The 18,495-nt window shown below is 37.6% G+C and overlaps 1 protein-coding gene across 1 annotated transcript in view; it reads right to left on the bottom strand.

Annotated features, from left to right (window-relative positions):
* robo1 (roundabout, axon guidance receptor, homolog 1 (Drosophila)) overlaps positions 1–18,495 on the bottom strand; it is a 494,194-nt gene that overhangs the window by 403,431 nt on the left and 72,268 nt on the right. The window contains exon 3 of the mRNA XM_036149998.1: positions 7,574–7,658. The gene's annotated coding sequence lies outside the window, so the exon portion shown is untranslated. The remainder of the gene's footprint in view (positions 1–7,573; positions 7,659–18,495) is intronic.

Here is an 18,495-nt window from a genome sequence, read left to right as displayed (position 1 = left end):
GGATCCAAAATGAGATATTTAAATCCAAATCATTCCTATCCCATCATTCAGGTACAGGCCAACATTGCTTACTCCAAATAATTCCGACTACCTCCATATTGAATAGTTGTAATGTAATTTATAATTATTAAATTCATTACTATTAAAACCAGTGCACGACAAAATCTGCAAAACTGTGACTGACAATTTAAAACCATATAACCAGTAGCAAGGCTTTTCTGTCAGCTCACAGTAAAGCCAAACTAACAATTGAATGTCCTCCAGCAAAGTGGAATGACTGAAAGAATGACTTAAATTTGTACAAGCAGATCTTTAACACCTGAGGGAGGTGATTCCGTATAAATTGTTAGATACAAGTGAACATAATGCAGTGGCTGCAGGGCATATCACTTTGGAGAGATGTTTCGTTTTCCTTCACCAGTGGTCACAAAACACTGCCAAGCAGCAAAGAGGGGCAATGTGTGTTATTTCTTATTGCAAACTGTAGCTGCTCCTGAGTTAAACGCACACATTTAGTTGTAGGGGGAGGCAGACATGTGCAGAGATAAACAGTCGAACTCAGGTGCTAAAATCCATCTCCTCCAGCGTGGATTAAATGTGGGGATGTTATCTTCCCGATGTCTAGACAGGTGGCGAGAAAAGCCCAGGGTTACGCAGTCAGCCACCTCTCTGCCTTCTGCCTTATTTCTATACTTCCACCAGCCCGAGGCGCACAGGAGGACAATCGGCACTTAAGAAACTCACCTCCAGCTCTGTGCGAAGATGGCAAACACCACAAAGGTAAACAACAACCTCAAGGTCAGTGCGGCCTTATCTTTCTATGAGCAGAGCTGTCCATTTGAGTCCAGCTGTGCCGTTGTTTGTTCAGCGTTTACTGTGGCTCGTGTTTTACGCATCTATCCTTGTATGTTTTATCAATTCTCTCCCCCCCCACACACACACACACACACACACACATACCCACAGCCTCCTCTGGGGGCAGAGATACATAATAGATTTTCCCTGCAAGAGCCCTGCTCTTGCAAGGAACATTACTACTCCACTGCGATTTCATGGTGAGGTTCTCCGCCTTGCTATTTCAGCTGCGACTGTGAATTAGCTGCCTAAACAGACTGCTTGAATATCATTACTGACACAGCCAACAGTCGGTGATTGCCTTCTTTTTTGTTCAGATCTTTTTTTTTTCTTGTAAAAAAAAAAAAAAAAAAGTGTCCATGGTGTTTTTTTCATTTCTGGTTCAAAATAGGCTGTATAGAGCAATAATGAAGATCCAGAGGGACAGTTTGAGTTTATCCGCCTGTAGGTTAATGTATGCAGAAGATCAGTGAGCCAGACTAAAACGAGGTAGGGGGTCAGTCGGTGTGTCCAGCCCGTGTCTCCACATCTCTCTGTTAGAGTGACTCGCAGCTGCTGCTTCAACATGAAAATACCCGCTGTCTCAACGCCAGTGAATATTATGTTGTTAGAACCCATTGATCAGTATTAATGGACGAGGTTGAGTAAAAAATTAGCTAAAGGCTGTAAAATTGATTTACCGTGGCAATATGTAATAATACACTTCACTGTGCGTGTAAGGTTTTACTTCCTGACATAAATTAAGAAGTAAACTAAATATCTTGTATTTCTTGAGTCAGACAAATGCAAAAGTGCAGTACAGATTTTTTCCCTCTAGTGTGCTGCATGAAAAAAAAATACAGGTTCAGTAGTCATAAAGAATAGAATCCTTTTGCCATATGATTAAGAGGATTTTGTTCCTACTTGGTTGCTCTCACAATATATTCTGAAAATACATGTTTTGACAGGAACAATCCAATTCTGTTTTTATCGTTAACGTCTTCTGTTCTGCAGCTCTAAAATTGTCTAAATCCTTCTTATGAATACAGAGGAGTGGTTACTCGACAATGCTTTGCAAAAATAGTTGCTGCCTCTTGGCCCTTCTCGCACAATAATCACACATTTCAATGTATTTTAATGGGAGTTTAAGTAATAAACTAACACAGTAGCACATAGCTTAGAAGTCAGTAAAATCATACATAGTTTTCAAAACCTTTTAGATACAATATGAAAAGTAGTGCTTGCATACCGAGTCCTGAGTTCTGAGGGACTGTGCAAATCCACAGAAAATGTAAAACAATGATTGAAAGCAAGTTGAAGATTATTGCGCAATCAATGATGTTGTGAACCTGTGGTAGAAATGTTAAAAGGTTAGACGGACAAAAGTTTGAAATTTTGAGTGAAAAAAATTTAGTTAATTTAGGACTTTGTTATGCCGAAAGCAGAAGCTGTTTCAGGTATTTTTAACTAAATCCTTAGAAATAAGTGTATTTTTAAATTTAAAAAAGTCAACAGAAATAGGTAGGTTTACCGGTTCTTTATGTTTTTATGCAACATTTTCATTGAAATGTTCTTTTAAACCTTTAATAATATTTAGTTGGAAACGATGTTTTCATTTTTTTTTTTTCAATAAATGTGTACTCTATAGAGCCGATACTGCATGTAACATTTTTTTTAAATTTTTTTTTTTTTTTTTGGGGGGGGGGGGGTTCTGTTAAAGTTTTATGCTTTTCTGTATTTTATTTACTAAAAACCCAATTAGAAAATAGTATACTTCTTTAATTTCACACAAAAATGTTTTTTTAGAGACAGACAGACAGACAGACAGATCACATGATATATATATATAGAAGAAAATTATCATCAGTAGTTAAAACTTTTCTAGATTAAATATAGATTGCTTACTCCTTGAGCACCTAAAGTACGCAAAATATTTTTGGCATAATTTTTTACTATTTATAATAATGTCATCAATGATCATCAAAATGTTAGATTCAAATCAGCAAGCAACTATTCATGTAGTCAAACAAGCAAAAATAGTTTCCTTCAAGTTTGACTCTTGAAGGAAACTATTTTTTGAACACATCCTTTTAATAATTCACTTTGTCAAATATGCCTTTGCCATCCATTATCAATCATATTTCTGAGACAGAACATAGGAGTCAAAAATAAACCTCTGTTCTAAATGTCAACAAGAAAACATGAAGTTCCTGCTGTGACTGTCTCTGATCAGCAGCACAAAAACCTGCTGGATATAATTCCACTTAATGCTTGGTGAGAAAAATCTCTTCAAGCTGAAAATAGCCAAAGGTAACATTAAGTGCCTTTGAAGATCAGGCAGATGCTTTGACCTGGGTTTCTGCACTAAAACATGACTATCTGCTGCTTTGAATCCACCTACAGACGATCATCCCAACGTGGGGGAGGATATAACTGTTTCAGTCTTCATGTCAAACAAACTCTTAATGGCCTATATTTAAAAGAGAATCCTTGGTATAAACAATAACCTCTTATCAGTTGACAAACCCATAAAGCAAAACTAAGCCCAAACAACTTTCATATACAAAGAACAAAAGAGAGACTTCAGTAGTTTCTGCACCACTAACCACAACTACGACAAACAGCTCTACATCAACATATCACCAGGTGACTATGAACCTATTCAAGGGCTGAGTAAATGCTTAAAAGAGACCAATGCATGTGTCTTCCACCTGAGGAACATTTCCAAGATTAAAGGACTAATGTCTTAGCAGGATCTCGGAAATCGAATCCATGCTTAATAGAACTGATTGCTACAACGTTGTTGTTTTTTTTCAGGTCTGCCGAAAAAGTCAGAATGCTGCTGCCCGCGTCCTCACTAAGACCAAGTAAGTAGAGCATATCTCCCCAGTTCTAATGTCTTTACACTGGATCTCTGGATCCCAGAGAATAGACTTTAAAATTATTCTGTTGGTCTACAAATCACTGAATGGTTTGGCACCTAAATACATTACAAACTGGTTATCAGTGTATCAACCCTCCAGACCACTAAGGTCTTCTGGCTCAAGTCTACTCTGCATACCCAGAACCAAACACGGAGAAGCATGTTATGCCATTACAATGTGACGTACTACAGCTCCCAGCATGCAACACAGTTGGACTACAGCTTCCTCTACTGACCCACGGCTCTGATTACACCCCGAGGCTATAACCCAGTCTGCAAATGGCTGTCCTGTCTTCTTCTTCAAGTAGTGTTGTTAAACAAAATAATTGCGATAACGGGGAATTATTGGTTTGATAAATTTTAACTAGTTGATCGTAGTCGTCTGTGATTAATTTAAATCAGTGATCGTCTTTAGAATTCAGAATTACATTTTTTATTTTCATTGCACTGTCACAAGTACAAGCAACGAAATGTGTTCTCTGCTTTTAACCCATCCCCTAGGGGAGCAGTGGGCTGCCACTGTGCGGCACCCGGGAAGCGTTCTGGGGTTAAGGGTCTTGCTCAGGGACCCAGAGTGCCGGCACTGGGGATCGAACCAGGTACAGTGCAAGCGCACTGCTCTAACCACTAGGCCAGGACTCCCCTTTAAGAGTTACTGAATCATCTCTTTTGAGTTAACAAATATAATTGTTGACATCATTCATAATCAAATAGGTAAAATTGCACAACCAGAAGACTATAAAAGTGCTGAATCCCTGAGTTAATTTAAAAATCAAGGTTAAAAACTTATTTGTTTAGAGTGGCCTTTCACAGATTTTTGGGAATTTTGGATAAAACCGGTTTTAATTTTGAAAATAAGTTAGTTAAATTACAAAATCTGAAGGTATATTGTTGTAGACCAAGGTCTTCAGCAATGTACCGGTGCAACCTCCCCATTTTGTATTTTTTTCCAGTTATTACTTTGTTTTTGTCAACACCATACACAATAAAAAGTAAATTATTTTTTATTTATTTGGTCTAATATGTATTTGGAGTTTTTAAATCATCTTCTGGCATTGTTAGTACACATTTATGCTGTTAAATGTTGAATATTTATTTTTGTTATATTTTTATACTGTTTCACATGTAGTCCTTTAAAAGATCTAGCATCATACAATACACTGGACGTTAAGAACAGATAACAAATAACAATTGTGAGCACTATGGCAAATATTCAATAAGACTGACTTCTCTTTTCCCTTTCATTCAAGTCATTGATATTTTTCATCTTCCCTTTCTTCACCCTCTTCTTCCATCTTTGCCTTTCCGTTCTGAGGTATTCCTCCTTTAACTCTGCATCACTATATATTTTTTTCTCTATGCTTCTTTTGATATTCCCTGTTTCTTCTCCTTCTCTCCTCCACAGAAAGCTGCTGCCTAGCCATAACTTCCTAAAATACATAAAGTCAAAGTTGAGTGTAATGACTATGAAATTGGGGAGAATTACAGTAAATATTAGATTCGGTTAAATGTTGCCATGACATTTTTATTTGGCTTTAGTCATAGGAGATGCATAGCTTACAAGGGATATTGAATACTATGTGCTATGTAGGTAGGTAGTAGGTGCACTATGTGCATCCCAAATGACATTAGCCAAATGAACATGGCATAATAGTGAATTGAGAGAGAGGGAAGGCACACCTCATCCCCCAGGGTTTTACGATATGAAAGAAATATAGGGGGAATTACATAAATAAAAATATAAAAAGAGGTTAATGAAACATTACAGATCAACAATTATATTCTAGCCTCTGTTGAGGACCATTTGTAGGTTTGTGTTACCACTGTCAGACAGAAAACCTGACGTGGTGACAAAAACCTACTCTTTCACATGATATGCATGAGTTGTTCACATTAGCCATCTTGTTTCCCCTCTGTTGCTAGCTACTGTAGACCTCTTCTTAAAAAGTAAACATTTATGTCATAATCTAATCTACTATTTTTTATCCAAAAGAGACTGTGTTGACATGTTATGGTTGTGACATTAGCAGTGTCCAAAAATATGAACAAGTTTAAGAGAAAATAGCAAACTTACAGGAGATTGAGTGAACTTGAAGCATGTAGTAGAGCTGAAGATTTGAAAATGGGTTCTGCAGGAATGTAGTTGACCTATTAGTTGCCTGATTTTATTGCTTTTCATCAATATGACGGTGGCGACAAATATGTGGGACACATTTCGAGCAATCACAAAATAATAGTAAATATTGTTCAAAACGCACTGTTTGTAGTTTTAAATAAATATTGCAATGTACTCTTTCATTTGGTAAAGATATTATTCAATTCAATTATTACTTTTTGTTTTTTTAATCAAGTCGAAATGAATCTCCTATCCAAGGACAACGGATTTTGTAGGCAATGGACCAGCATATAATCATTAAATTAATAATAAAAAAATTAAAACAACCTTACATATGTGTGAAGGACCCCCCGGATTATAACCTTGATTCTTTTTATTCATCAAAATGTTATTTATTTACAACAGAATTAGCACTTTTCTTAGTGGGACATGTTTTTGCCAAAGTTTCAAGAATCAGTGTTTTGAATGTTAGTGTTGATATTTGTAGTCTTATATCTTTACCTACTGCTACTATTCCACTGCATTGTATTTTCCTCTGAAATGTTTTATTTTGTTTTGTTCATGTACAGCACTTTGAATTGCCTTGTTACTGAAATGTGCTATATAAATAAACTTGCCTTGCAAGTTGCTAAACATGTTAAGAGACAATATAAAAGATTTGGCGATTTTAACCACATTTTAGGGAGAATCTGCTTGAAACTGAAAAACTATAAATGCAGTTTGTTTTTCACTCTGTTGTATTTCATTTATCTGTGGTGGGTTATAATGGAACTGATACTTAAGCAAGTCTGGGAGTTGTTTGACAATGCAGTTTTATAAAGAATGAAATTATAGGAAATAACATGTTTAGCATTGCTTCAAGTTTTTTTTATTAATAGATAATATATGTAATATTAAATAAACAAAAACTAACAACCATATCATGGATGATGTTGTTAGAAGACAACTAGCAAATAATTTAGCTTTCAGTTGCTTGATTACTCAGATTTGATGATGTTAACTGGACAACAGTTGACAGGAAGAGTCCCAAAAATATTTTCTTAACTGAACTACCCTCTTCTACAGAGAGTGTCTAATAGCAAATATGGAACTAATTGCTTAAATCCTCAGTGGAAAACATAATGCATTGTACTTTTTGTTTGTCTTTGTTTTTTGCTTTGCCCAAATAAACTAGTCTCTTAATAAGTTGAATCAAGGGCTGGAAAGATTGCAGTGAAACTGGAGAGCTTCATGACATAAGCAACATCCAGAGGTTGTGCACTGACACTTTTTCTTTATGAATATCAAAAGGTATTATGTGAAATACCCAGACATGCAACCCTTTTGTCAGGTTCCCTACTGAGACACAAGGCAGCTACATAAAAGATTCAAGAATGGGGGAGGCTACACATACTACCATGTTCTCAGCAAAAATGATGAGAAGTCTATTAGCTGACGCCGCAAACACAACAGTTACTCAAGAACTTGTTCATTTCTCAGACAGATACAACAGGTTGTCATGTAGAGTACTCATCACCGTAAAGTCATATCCACAGGCAGTCACATGCTGACAGTAACTGGATACCACTTTGGGAGACTGACTTCACTTTGATGTGTTGTGGTGTTTTAATATTGTGCAACCTTGTTCGAACCCTATTGATTACTATGAAGGTAGAATCCGAACTGGTGGGGATTATTACTAAATCGGGAGTTAGACTGACCTCCCAGGCAACTCCTCCGCCTGCTGGAATCCCAGAGATGTGATAGGTGCCGTTTCCCTCCTAGGCGTTGTTTGATCTCATACATCTGAAAGAAAGACACAAATTCAGCAAAACAGTATAAAGGTACAACACCATTTTTGCTAAATTGTAATTTTTTTTTAAATTATAAATTGGTGTTGCTTTAGTTACTTGTTGAATAACAGCATTAAGGCTTCTGTTAAGGAAAAATTCTCCAACTTTTAGACACAGAGGAGGATTGCAGAAGCCAATGTTTGGTTGCTTTAATTTTAAAAAAAAAAAAAACATACTTTTCCTGCCAATCAAGCCTTATGTTGCTGTGAAATTGGTTTAAGTATGCACTCTGTGATCTCCATGTCCATGTGTATCAGCTCTGTAGCGTACACAAAGCAGCTGAGCTGTGACTTTATTCTAATCATTCTGTCTTCTAGGTGAAAAGTGCTGCCACAGCCACAAATCAATCAATAAAGCAAAGCTACTGTCCATCAGATAAACTTGTTTAAAATATTTAAAGAAAATTTGCTTTAAATGAAACCAACAGTGGGCATCTTGAATTGTAGTTAAATTCAAATAGTGTTTTGGTAGCAGCATTTGGGGTATTGCATGTTAGTAAAAAGGACTGATTTGTGTCTGAGGCTTGTTAATTATTTGACTGTGGGAATTGGATGATGTTGGAAATTAAAGTTCTTCTAATTTACTATGTAACTCCCTTCATTTCCCTTTTTTATGAACTTATAAAGGCAAATTTTAGCTTGCCTAAGCAATATAATGATGGTTTGAGTTATTTTTTGATTATAATTTTAGCTGAGAAATTTGGACAACCTTTCACAAAGTTTTCACCTCTTAATTTAGGTTTATTTGACACAATCAAAACATTGTACATCAAAGAACAATCCCAAGAATGTGTGCTTTAAGACAATACTCATTGTGTGGAACAACAATCTGTTATATACACATTATATAGTATATTATAAGAATAAAAGTTAAGACCCAGTGCTAAAACAGAAGTGGGTGAGTTTCAGTCTATTGAGTAAACCATTCAAAACAATGGGTGCCGCACAAAAGAAAGCAGACAAAGGGGATTGATAGAGATGAATATCAGAGGTGATTTAGGACAAAAGCATGGGTACAAAAGAGAGATCTACGATGCATTGTTTACAGACAAAGGCACTTACAAAAACAGCAGACAGAACTGAGGGTGGGAGAAGGAAAGTATACAAAACGGACACTATCAATGCGGTGAGACGGAGGCAGAATATCCACTGTGGTGACCAGCCAAAGAGCAGCAGAAGAATCTCCAAATAAGCCAGTATGAGACTGCCACAGTATCATACTATCATGATATCTCTTTTGCTATTGCACAGACCATTATACCCGGTACTGCTCTTCAAAAATTACCACAAGGTCAACGGACCAATAAGCAATAATTCATTATTTTAGATAAAAACAACTAAAAAATAGTTTTGTGAAGAACTAAACGTATCTTTTTAGATGTACTATGGTATGACGTCACACACTATCTCTCTGTGATTTTCTCCAGTCTGTTGTTTACAAAGCCAGGCCGGCCTTGCGTGGAAGTACATCCATGTGAACAGCTGCCACTCAGGGCTTAGCCCCTACCTGCTCATAAAATTCCACTGGCGTGTTCACCTGAAGACAATCAAGACCCATTGTTACCACACACAAAAAACGCAAAAACGTTGTCAGATAAAGAAAGAGACAAAACAAGGAATAACATTGGCCCCAAGGTAGAGAGCACTTTGACAGCAGAGGCAGCTCCAGTTTAATCATGGTCAACTAGCTTGTCGCACATCTTGTTTTGGTCTACAGACAGTGCTCATAAACCCACCTAGTGATGAAATTTTGCTTATTGCTCCTTGAAGTGGGAAAAGAAGGTTGAGGGAAATTATTTACCAAATTAGAATTATTTCCCAAAAGTCAAACGTGTCATTGTTGTAAGCATGGGAAAAGTGTAGTCTTCTTTTTATTCATCCAGCTAAATGGCATTGTCCAGCAGCCAATTGGGGAGGTCACTCAGGCACTTTGTCTGGCATTTCAATAACAGGACAAAAATCACAGTAACAGTGTGATGGAAGATTTAAGCAGTTTTGAAACCGTAACTTTAAATGCCTTGTGTTATGGAAATATGTAATCAGTTTTTGTGTTAATCATGTATTTTTCTTAAAGCAGTAAGAGTTAAACAAGTTCTAATTAGTATGGTTAGACTGTGGCCTGGAGTGCAAAGAGGACGGAGCCTCCAGGGTCACTAACAGGCAATAAGTTCAGTCAACCATCTTGTGGGATACTAGGCAAAGTGGGAGTCACATGAGGTTTTATTGGATACCTGTCACGAAGGTTGATGGTAAAAGCTTTTTTATTGTTGCTTATCCTAGTAAACTCCTAGAGCACCTGGCAAAAGATATCAAGAATCTGGGGCCCTGTTTAATATTGGAATGTTGATGCTTGTGAGAACAAAAGCACAGATAGAATGAGTGTGTACGCAGGCCCTCCGAGATCATTCAGTCACGTACACAGTGAGGGCCCCAGCTATTAGAAGTGCGCTCCTGGGTGGGGTCCGGCAGACACTTGCTTACAACCGGCATGAAAGGGGGGACTTCGGGTTATAATACATGAGCTTTATGATAACGCTGTAAGTGCGTTTCTCCCCTTGGATTTCCAATTGTACTAAATATATGTATATTTCAAGTGTTTTGTCTCTGATAATTGTTTTCTTCCTTTGGTGACAAATCTACGAACTGGTTGAGGCGGGCCATAGTGAATGAGACAGGAAGAACTAGACTACACTTGCTACACCTTAATACCAGTAACCAGTCCATATTCACCTGCAATCAGACAATGACTTGTCCTCTGAGAGTATCATTGAAGGCAAAAGAATCTTACTCCAAAACAACACTGAAAGTGAAACCTAATTTGAGCATGCCATTTTGTACATGGAAGTTTAATCTCTCACTTTGAGGAAGGCATTTTAGCCACCAAGAGAGATTACTCCAATACCTACTGAGTAACCACAGACAAAACTGCATAATATCAAAAGCACCTACAAGCAAGTACATTTGAATAGAGTACTGTAATTGAGGATAAGACATTATTTACTGTAACACACAAAGAAATCCACAATGTAGATTAAATTTTTTGTTTATCAGCTAAGCTTATCATTTAATTAGTAGTGCACCACTTCCTGAATTGTGGAGTGCCACACAAGGGTCATTATTTAGATGTCTCCTTTTTCATTTGTATAAGCATCCATTGGGCAAAAAATTAAATAAAAAACATGTCTCTTTTCAGTGTTATACTGATAACCAAATCTACATATCTCTGAAGACTGATAATACAAAGCTAACTACACTATATTAGAAGAGTTTTAATTGGATCTATTTATTTATTTGTCATGCCAAGACTGCTTTTTAAAACATAATTTAAGTTTCCTGATCACAGATGTTCTAAAACTGACCAAAACTCTCCTCTGTGATTAAGTCATCCTCGATCTTATATCCCTTCAATGAGTGACTGTGAAATTCAGGATTCAGTATGAAATCCACCTTCTGGTCTGTAAAGCGACTAAGAACTTAACACCGCCTTATAGCAGTGACCTGATAACCCCATACAACCTCTTGTTAACTCAAGGTCTTCTTATTATCCCAGTATCTAGACAGAAAAAAATGGATTCCTTTTTAAACATAGAAGGGCTCACTCTATTTAAAATGACAGCTGAAAGTTGGTTTGTTTTCACAAGTTTCTTTTAAGTTTAACCCAAGTTTCATTGTGCTTTGTTTTCTGCTTGTGTATTTGATATAAGATAGTCCCACAATTTATTGCATTCTGTCTTGCTTGATTTTGCATTTTATGTAAATCACATTGTCATTTTACACATCTTTACTATCTTACTTTGCCTTTGCACCTTGGGCTTAGCTTGGACAAGACAATCTGCCTCAACTAGCAACTCCAGACTAATTTTTTTTAGACCAACATGTTTTGAAGCTTTGCCTCTTATTTGATTGCATCTAAACTTTAAAATGGTTTTTATTTATTTTAGTTTGATATATTTTTGTGTCTTGTTTTTCTAGCTTTGAAAGATGTTTGGTCTTTAAAGGTGCCGTCTAAATGAAATTTACTCAGCTCTTCATCTTGGTCTTTGAAACTAATTGTGTTTAAAAGTTTAAAGTCATGGATCAGCAAATAAGTCTTGGGTATGAACATATGTGGATTGTTTCAGAAATATTTTCTTGTTTGCTTCAAGTGTATTTTGTAATTCTAAACTTATTGTCTAGTCTGCCTTTACTGGAACACAGATCTTAATCTATCAATTTGTCCAGTTGAAAGCAATCTAAAACCAGTGTTTTATCAACCTTTTGAAGAAATTTAACATTTTCATAAAGGGTTAATCCATTCCAGAGACATAATTGATTATTTTGGCAGAACATCAAAACTTTTTTTTTTTTTTTTTTTTTTTTTTTTTTACATTTAAACAGAAACTTTAGGTATGTAATGTTAAAGTCTTTGAGAAAGATAAGATTATGTTACTGTCAATAAAAGCATTTTTAAGAGTAATGCTTTTATTGAGCTTGAAATAAAAATCCATTAACATTGTCATTTTGTGTGTGAATTAATTAGAAAAAAACGGAACAATGTTGTTTACGGCTCATAAAAGCCAGGAGCTTAAGCCCCATAAACAAAAGGTGTCAAAATGTAGAGCTTTATGTGGTGTAACTGTTATCAGAGTACTGATGTGATTTTAAGGTACGGGGGAGAGGTAAAGAATTAATGTTTGTCTTTACAGGTTTAATTTAGCTCCCCCAAAGAAACAAAATAGAAAGGGTCATTAAGTCTGAGATCAGGGCAGTGATAAAAATCATAGAGATCATTAAAGCATGAAAGAAAAAAAATGTCTATCAGAATTAGTTTCTACACCACCTCTCCTCCAATGCTCAACGCAGCATGAAGGGAAAGTACTGTTTTATGGAAGCAGCAAAGGTAGCATCATGCACCCATCTTGCCATGGACTTTTTACTACAACTTCCCCAATTAACTTTAATGGCCTGTAATATCATTTTATGTTTTTCACTCCATTTTCTCTATTTGAACTCCTTCATGAATCCATATTACACTCCTCCATGTCTTCAACATTCTCACCAACTCCTCTCCACCATTCTTCTCCTTATTCACCTCTTCAGGCACAGTGTCAACGGTTTAAACGGTTTGCTCATGCAGCCAGTTAACCTTCTCATCCCATAAAAAGTATAATTGGTTTACTATAGAAAAGGAGCCTTCTCCATGCAAGGCATAATCCCTTGGCTTGATTAATGCTTCTCCAATCAATCGGTGTCTAGGAGACCCGCCTCTTCAGTCACATCCTATGAGGGGGAACAGCTGGACTCTTTAAAGGTCAGCCATTGGGGGGAGGGGGGGCACCTGGGGTCAGAAGGGATGATGGATCAACAAGGGAAGGTTTCAGACATATTTTACTAAATAAAACTCCAGCAGCGTTGTTGGGGAGGTCTCAGTTTTTGTGATTGCTTATGAGTAGACTTTTTGTGTAAGTCTTTGTCATTAATTGACAAAGACTTAAACCATTTTGCCAAAGCATAACTGCTCAAACGCCAAAGAGAAATCTGCTTTTGACTGTTTATTTTACATTTTCATCATCCCTGACCAGTTACCAGCCAGTTAGAAACACAAAAATACAATGCAACATACATTACAGTTACTAGGTCACACTGACGACAACACTCTTCAGTGGGAACAGTATTACTGAGTGAAGACAGATTTAGCCATTTCCAATTTCAGTGAGGTTTTTCATGCATACAGAGGGAGCACAGAAGTAAGATGTTATTTACAGCCCAACTGAATTTTTAATATGTTGTTACGTGTTCCATGGTTTATTCAAAGTAAGAGAGAGAATGAGAGAGAGCAAACATTTGGTTTAAAACAGAAAAGCTGAATGAAATACGATAAATTTGCTCAGTTAATCCTCTTAAACCTTCAGTCGCTGCGCTGAACATGTTGGATTTGGAAAGGCTGGAAAACATTTGAAAATAGTTAAGTACCTACATTCTCTAGGGAATAATTATGGTAATGGTGTCATGCTGTCTCTGCGTTGTTGCATATATGACTCTTAAAGGTCTGACATTTTTTTTATTTATTATAGTTTATCAAAAAGCTAAATAAGTTGAATTTCTGTCAAGCAGTGAGCCAGAGTTTTCTTCCAAGGGACACAGGACTGTGTTAACTCTGTTTAACTGAGAAAAATAGTTTCATAATTTTAAGTGTTTTCATAAACTGAAGACTTTGGAAAATATTATTGGGTCTTTTATAGAAACAATGTTTAGTCAAGAGTTTTCACACCATCTTTTTCCAATTGACCATTTCGAATGATTTTTGGTATTACATGTCATCTACCATCCATGTCTCCTTGACCTATTTGTCTGCCTTAACAAAAAAATAATTCTGGATACATCCCTGATAAGAAAAGTTTCTGTAAAACCCCTAAGAGATTGTGTATCCTGATCATTCAACTTGGAAAGCTCCCAAAGCTAAACCAGTGTCAGCCAGCCAGGTATTAAGGGCTATAGGCTAATTCAATGAAGAGTAAAAGAGCTGGACTGCATTCATCCTGACTGCTCAGAGCCAGAGATTGAGAAGGCAAGTGACTGACGTTACCAAATGGGCATGAGGTGTGAAAATCTGTTACTCTGCTGATCTTGAACTGGACAGGAGGACATGTTGAAGTAATAAAAAAAAATGTTTTCCCATTTCCTCTGGATGAGATAAGAGATTGGATTAGGTGGATATATTTTCATAAAAAGTGTCAGTATAATGAATATGGATAACAATTAGAGCACAAACAGTGACCGCAAATGGATGAATAAATAAATGAAACTCCTTTTTCAATGTACAATACTAATCGGTTCCTGAGAAGGAAAAGGATTCATGTCAGACTGATAAATTGATAAGTATGAGAATGATGAACTGTTAAAATATACGATAATTCAGCACTAATATCAGCTATATTAGGGACCCTACAAAAATATTTTGAATTTTGTTTTTATGTTTTGCTAAATTATACTTTTCAAAGCGAATTTAGAGCCAGAAAAAATCTGTATCAGCAGGAGAAAGCTTTACAAAACCTTTGCAGAAAAACATCAGCCAAAACATTCTTAACAGTGCATTTCTTGACAGTGATTATTCTGAGCTGTGGGACGTCAGCATGCTCAGAATTACAAACTGCTTCATGCAGGACAAAGGTTAAGTTTAGGTATAAGCAACAAGGGTGAAGGTTAAGGCCACAAGGGCACGGGTTGTAATAGGATCCCCCGTCAAATGGATATTGCACGTCTACGTCTGTGCTTGTATGTTTAATGTTCAGAGTGTCCCACGAGGGTCCATGAATCCATATATTTTTTCTCAGATAAAGAAAAGACAAAGAAAATACCTCATTTGGATGAAATCACTGCACGGTGTGCACAGACATCCTACTGAATGAGAAAAGATCCCCCTGGTGTATTGCTCTTGTAATTTTCTCTTCAAACAGGACGCACAATCATCCTCACAGCCAACGCTGCTGAAGGGTTTGTGCTCCATTCAGAGAAGATTTGAATAACTCTTGGAAATTGACATGGAGCCCGCTGTGATGCATGAATATCAATGTCACCTCTGACAGAGTATAACTGGAGAGTGAGAAATATCAATTTATTATGAGTCCTGCACCGGGACAAAATATCTCATTTTGAGCATACCTAATGTTTCCCGCCTCCACATAAGCGGGGAACTTCTCTGCATATTTTCTGCAGAGTTGTCATACTGACAATAAGGTTATCTTCACCAAACACTGTAATCAATACACAATAATACAACTGACAGACACCTTAAGATGACCAGCGTTGAACAAGTCGTCACCCCTTAGGACTTTGAATAGTAGATAATGAATCACTACATTAGTCCAATGTCTGGTGTATATATTACCATTCAAAGTGGACATTAAATTACTTTGAAGGCATATGTGAGGCTCGTCACCACAAGAAGATGAATGGTCATGTTCGTCTCCGCCTTTTGACATCAACCAGACAAGGAAACTGACCCCACTCACTGTAGTGAGCTTAGATGGACTGTTAGGTAAACCTGAAAATGAGCAGCCCATTTATCTTTCAGATACAGTAAACGTAATGACTCCAGACTCCTGCAGAAACGCAGGCAGTGATAAATCATCTCACCAGTTGTTTGCTGCAGATGTTTCACAGCTATCAGTGTAGCAACGCTCTGTTATTTTCTGCCTTACCCCTACCAACTTTCCGCAGGCTGTCGCAGCTGATCGACTGGTGATTTAGTTAAACTTGTAAACAACAACAGCCATCTGTCTCTATCAAGTTTAGTAACAGCCCAACACTTATTCCTTTATTTATAAGGATCTGGAGCGCTGGCAGCAGGCGCTCGACGTTCGCATAGTGGGGATATCGCGGCATGGCTTGCGTTAGTATGCACATGCATGCTTCTCCAACACACAGACTCACTGCGACAACACTGCAGTCAGACATGGAGGGAAAATGGTGAAAATCGAGAGGTGGGGGTGCATTGAGGGAATAGAATAGGAAGGAAAGTCTGGTTCTGAATACTTTTAGCATCTTTATGAGGTCACTGTACAGAAAGGAGTTGCCATTAGGAGTAAATATACATAAAATAGCTCTTTAAAATGAGGCCCCGCAAGGTGAGTGGAATAAATATTTCAGACAGAAGAAAACAATTGATTTGTAATGGCTCTGCAGTGAGCTAGAAACCAAGCCCCTTATTGTGTTGTTTTATTATTAATACTTTTCAGCCAATGGAGTGTGGAATATGCATGGAGTGACCTGCCCTTCCCTCTTCTTATGCTAATCGTCTCTGACATTTCCTGCACACAGCAAACCCAGCCTGCCCCCCTTTGCAATAGACCAGAATACCACCAAATATTAGCAACAATGAAATCCATCAAATAAAGCCCTAATCCTTCCTGAGACATTAATATTGTGCAATTACATGCTTTTTTCATGCTGCAGTGTTGACCTGATATCTTGAGAGAGATGTCATCTTAAAAGGTTTGACAGTCAGCTACTCTTTGTATCTAAAAGGCTACCACATCCATCTTCTGTTCATTTATCACCCCTGTCTTCTTTTCCACAGTCCGCCATTCATCTATCAGTCCATTCATCTTTCCATCCATCAGCTCATGTGCCCTTTGTTCTACATTTGAATCTGTGAAAAGCAACGCCTACTACATCCGTGATTACTCCGTCTAGCTCCTCTCCAAAGTTTCTTGGAGCCAGAGGAGAACATGTGCGATCATCAAGCAGAATGCAAATCTATCTGGAGAGGATTACCAGATTTCAAATCAAATGTGGAAAAGACAAATCTGCTTCCAAATGTTGCAAAAAGAACGGTTTGTGTCAGATATTTAAAACTGTTAATTTTATTGTGAATAGTAAAAGAATATATATTTAGTTTGTGGTTAACAATCTCTGTTTACACCATTTAAATTTGACAAAGCGGAGGTTGTTGACGTTCTTATTTCTGTTTGCTACAATTGCAGTTGTGGAGCTTGAACCGATCAGGGGCAGGCGGACCGGAGCAGAAAATTGTACTTGTTCCATCTTTTGACAGTGAACGACGGAGAGTGGGTCCACTGATGGTGACAACTGAAAAAGTCAGAGAATGTGGAATTGTTTTCATTGATTAAAATAACACAGTTGCTCCATCGGTCGGACATGCACGTATGCGAACGGAACGGTGTAGTCACGGAGGATGTGGAATCTGGGGGTTGCTGTACACAAATATCTCATTTGAACTGCTCACCTTTTTTCAGATTGCTTGAGATCTGCAATGTATGTGCGAAGTTCTCTGAGAAATTAGCATAGAGAGAAACCTTTTGACAGCAATATCTTGGGAGAAGATAAATTTATCCTTCTGCTCTAATCTGACCTTTTAAATTAAGTATCCACTTGAAAAAAAAATCTTAGACAATTAATCTACTGAATTTTCAAACAAAAAGCAACTTTGATCATAAAGTAAAAAAAATTCAGAGTGTGACTCACCAAGGTAAGTGGCACCTCTATTTATTCCATCAGAATTACACAAGAAGTAAGCACAACAATGGCTGATGCCATTGGGAAGGCTACAGGTCCGTATTGCAGCAGCTTCAGGCTCCTGAAGTGCTGTGCTGGTCAGCTATGGGGCCTCATGGGAAACATATTCAATATCAGTCTGAAGCAGGGGAGAGTACCACAGCTGTGGAAGACCTCCTGTGTGGTAGCGGTGCCTAAGATACCCCAAAGACTTTAACAGCTACAAGCCAGTAGGACTAACAACACACCTGATGAAGACCCTCAAGAGTTTGATGCTCAACAGTCTTTGCCCCCTGGTGAGGTCTTCATTAGATTCACTGCAGTTAGCCTCCCAACCTGGCTTTGGGGTAGTTAATGCCATCAACTACCTGCTACACTGAGTTCTGGCCCACCTGGAGAAACCTGGGAGAACTGTGGACATCATGTTCTTTTATTTCTCCAGCAATTTCAACAGCATCCAACCAAGACTCCTGAAGGACAAACTGGGTTCAGCGCTCAGGAGTGGACCACCACCTGTCCCAGTGGATAACGGATTATATCACTGACCACCTGTTGGGACACTGGAGTATGTCTCTGACAGGCTGGTCTGCTGTACAGGAGCACTGCAGGAAACTGTGCTGGCACAGTTTCTGTTCACCCTCTAAACTTTGGACTTATCCATCAACTCCACAGGCTGCCGCCTTCAGAAGTTCTCTGATGACTTGGCCATAATAGGTTTCATCGCAGATGTACAGACAGTGGATAGAGAGCTTTGTAGACTGGTGCCAACATAACAATCTCATGTTAAATGCAGGG

This window comes from Fundulus heteroclitus, chromosome 18 (assembly GCF_011125445.2).
Source record: "Fundulus heteroclitus isolate FHET01 chromosome 18, MU-UCD_Fhet_4.1, whole genome shotgun sequence".
NCBI classification, from domain to species: domain Eukaryota; kingdom Metazoa; phylum Chordata; class Actinopteri; order Cyprinodontiformes; family Fundulidae; genus Fundulus; species Fundulus heteroclitus.
This window is presented reverse-complemented; position numbering and strand designations above follow the sequence as displayed.